General features: G+C 38.1%; 1 long non-coding RNA gene across 2 annotated transcripts; it reads right to left on the bottom strand.

Moving 5' to 3' along the window:
- LOC140966759 (uncharacterized) lies at positions 1-3194 on the bottom strand. Of its 2 annotated transcripts, XR_012173430.1 has the most exons (5): positions 2160-3194; positions 1856-1927; positions 639-758; positions 339-436; positions 1-160 (listed from the first exon to the last, which is right to left on the bottom strand). It is a non-coding gene; the product is annotated as an uncharacterized lncRNA (long non-coding RNA). The 2 variants fall into 2 exon arrangements; XR_012173429.1 differs by lacking the exon at positions 2160-3194 and having other exon boundaries at positions 1856-2126.
- Between the last annotated feature and the right edge of the window lie 616 nt (positions 3195-3810).

Below are 3810 nucleotides of genomic sequence, written 5' to 3'. Positions count from 1 at the left end.
CGGATGAACACAAGAAGGAATCATCCCAAGGTCTTCTCCACAAGCTAGCATATCTGATGAGCTCAAGAGAACTGGCAACGTCTTAAGTGCATTCTGATGCCAGAGAGTTTCTTGGCGATGGAAATAATAATCATAATAAAGTCTTCTCATCACATTTTTGCTGCATCATTAAATAGCCGTAAGATATGGTAAAATGTGAAGCAGAAGCTCAAATCAGATAAAAGATTGAAGATGAAAGAAGATGATATTTGATAGGGCTCTTCATACCACAATACATTGTGCGGTTCACAACAAAAAGGAGTTAGCATGTTACTGGAATAATATGACATAGAAGGTACCTGTGCTCATCCAAATCATTGAAGCTAGATGTGTCCTCTAGGTTGAAGCGTGGGTAAAATTTTTTTGAATCTTCTGGATCTCTAATGAGGACAATATTCTATCACGAGGAAAAAAACAAGAATTAGGACAAAAATGATATCTTGAGAGCGACATATACGACAGTTATCTTAACTTTCTGAATATTGCGTAAAAGTAAATTCGGAGTATCTGAGATTAGAATTAAATAATTAATTATTTTGTGCCACCATGGATTACAAAAACTAAATAATTTTCCTTTTTTTGTGTGTGTTTACACTTGCCTGCAGAAGATCAAAGAGGTTGCGTCGTAGTTTTTCCTCGCTCTCCAACAACATGGAGTTTTCTATGCAAGACTGCAGCTTAGATGCAACTTTCTTTTCAGTATTGCAATCTTCTTTGAACTACATTGATCACATATTCAAAACTTCATTAAGTTAACTGACAAAAAACAACCCAGATTTCCCCAATACTTGTTTCTTGTTTTGAATACTAGTTTGATCCTTCTAACTTAACACAAAAACAATTACTAATTCCAGCCACACGAAAAAAGCATTTCCATAATGATGCTGAAAAATATCTATCAAGAGCAAAGATTTACTTTTAAATTTGCTGATATATTGTATATGCCAATACATGGAACATCAAAAGAAAATTTTCATATTAGACATCTAACAACACAGAAAAAACAGTGTGGCATAAAGATACTCTTTGGCCTAAAAATTAATTTATTAATTAATTCATTAATTTGGGGTTACTTAAAATAATTAGTCGGATGGATAAATGGGGGTGGTTATCGGCAATGTGAAGTTGAAGGATTGGTCAAAAAGTCAAAGAGTTGTGCCCAATACTCCTCAACCCACGTTCAAGGTAGTGGAGGGCAGCAGTTGGGGAATCAGATGCAAGAACCAAGGGACAACACTCGAGGACCAGGTAGAGAAGAGGCTCACCAACAATCATCATCAACAAATCGCAGCACTATGCAAATTCCCTGAAATTACATAGCTCCAAATTCTAGTTCTATTTCAATTTCCATTGTAAATGCTAGTTTATCATTATTAGTTTCTAGAATTTCCTTAGGATCTCCATCATTTCATACCATTTCATTCGTACATTTCTGCATATTTTCGATAACAATGACCAAATTAATTTTTCTGTCATTTGTTGAAGCTTTCATTCCAGATTTTATCATCGTTTCGTATTTTTCGACACTTAACGAGGAAATTAGAACTGAAAATCAAACCGAGGCTGGCAATCACATATTAGAAGTTAGATTTTCTGCATTTTCATCACATTTGGCACATAACGTGACTGACACGCCCGCAAATAATTCTTGCAAATAGATACATAAATACATACATATTCCTTAGCTAAGAAATGATGACATTTCCTATGTGAATGCCACATATATTAGTTTGACTTTATAAGCATAGCTATAATATTGTTTATTTTGTCCGAAAATGGTCACATAATATCATAAATTAACAAATATCTATATTACCTCGTAATGGTCTTTCTGACATTCATCCAGAAAGTTGGAAGCTATCAGAGCCCATGAAGCACCAAACTTCTCCTGAAAAATTTAGTGCCAAATACATATAAGCTTAAACGAGAAGCCCACATAATAACTGTGCGTAGATAATTTGGAATATGCAAATAATTTAGGAAATAAGAATATTGTGTTATTTTCTATTATTTGTTACCTAAAATTAGGGATAGATAATTGTGTATTTATACAACTTTTTTGTATCTCAATTATCCATTCAAGAAAGTAATAAAGAATCACAGTAGACTGTTATGCTCACGAGTAAAGGATCTAGTTATGTGATGATTTACAGAGAATTCACCACTCGCAATGTTGTGAGAGTGTTTATGGGATTTTTACCCACGCCTCGCTATTTTAATAAATGTTGATTGTGGCTAGTTGAAGAGAGAACCTCACGATCTCCAAACTCCTTGATAGAAGCAAAAAAAATTCAGATACTGTTTTATTTCTCAAAGCTTCCGATAAATACACAAAGTCTTGGCAATCAAAAAGACTAAAAGATAAGAATCCCTATCTAAATGATAAAAATCCCTATCTAAACCAAAGAGTAACTTCCTAACACATTGAGACAAGCTCTTATTTTAAAGAAATTAGAAGCAAGAAAAATCTGGAATCCTATCAGTTAATCCGCAACTTTGAACTTCCCATGTGTACGCCTTTGATAAACAATATCGTTTGAAGTTGTTGGGCTGGGCTCGGCGCTTGTTGGTTTTGGGCTGATCGTGACATTACACCCCTCTGGAGACATGTGATCGTCCACGATCACAAATGAAAGAAATTCCTCGGCCAAGGTGGAAGCATCCTGCCAAGAAGCCTCTATGGGCAAGAGGCTGGCCCAATGGATCAGCAGCTCGCGACGTACCTGGCGGACTCCTGCATCCAGAATGACCATTGGCTGGGGTGGGTAGTCTTGGTTGAACACTGGCAGGTCCGAACTGTGGGGAATATTTCCCCTAAATGGCTTCACAGATAGGACATCGAATAATGGGTGGATCAATGAGGAGTCAGGAAGCTTGAGTTCGTATGCTACCTAACCAATGCGTGAAATAAATTCAAAAGGGCCATAATAGCGTGGGGAGAGCTTCTTGTTCACACGCTTCGTGACACTAGACCGACGGTATGGTTGTAAGCGTACCAGAACCATATCTCCTGCTGAAAATTGGACATCCTTGTGAGATGAATCATATTGCGTCTTCATGAGATTCTGGGCGTGTAAGAAACGTTGCCAAAGACATTTCAAGACATCGTTTCTTGTCTGTAATTCTTTGTCGACGGCCTCTAATTTGGCCACCTGAGCAAAATGATAAAAGACGCGGTGGTGGGTGGCCGTAGAATTCTTCAAATGGTGAGAAGCGCAAGGACGCATGGAAGCTGGTGTTATAGCAGAATTCAGCCCAAGCCAGCCACGTAGTCCATTTCTTAGGGAAGTCACCTGAGTAGCAATATGGATACATTTCCACAATACAATTAACCACCTCCGTTTGGCCATCCGATTGAGGATGGTAAGCCAATGTAAAACAAAGTTGGGTTCCACTTAGGCGGAAGAGTTCCTTCCAAAATCCACTCGTAAATGTGGCATCTCTGTCGCAAACAATGGACTCGGGCAGCCAGTGAAGCTTGAAAATATTTTTAAAAAAAATCCGAACAATGAGTACTGCCGTAATACTTTGAAGATTTGTTGACCACGACCAAGAGAACATTTTTCCCGTGTGATAGGGGGCAACCCCTCGATAAAATCCATAGAAATGTCCGTCCATACGTGGTGAAGAACTGAGAGGGGCTGTAATAAACCAGCAGGCTTCGAATTTTCAGTCTTATTGTGTTGGCACACCGCACATTCCACAACAAATGCCTTTATATGGTTGCACATGTGTGGCCAGTAGAAGTCCCTCGTGATTCGATGCAACGTC

This window comes from Primulina huaijiensis, unplaced genomic scaffold (assembly GCF_012295235.1).
Source record: "Primulina huaijiensis isolate GDHJ02 unplaced genomic scaffold, ASM1229523v2 scaffold207888, whole genome shotgun sequence".
Taxonomy (NCBI): domain Eukaryota; kingdom Viridiplantae; phylum Streptophyta; class Magnoliopsida; order Lamiales; family Gesneriaceae; genus Primulina; species Primulina huaijiensis.
The sequence above is the reverse complement of the archived record's forward strand: the minus strand, read 5'-3'. Positions and strand labels throughout refer to the sequence as shown.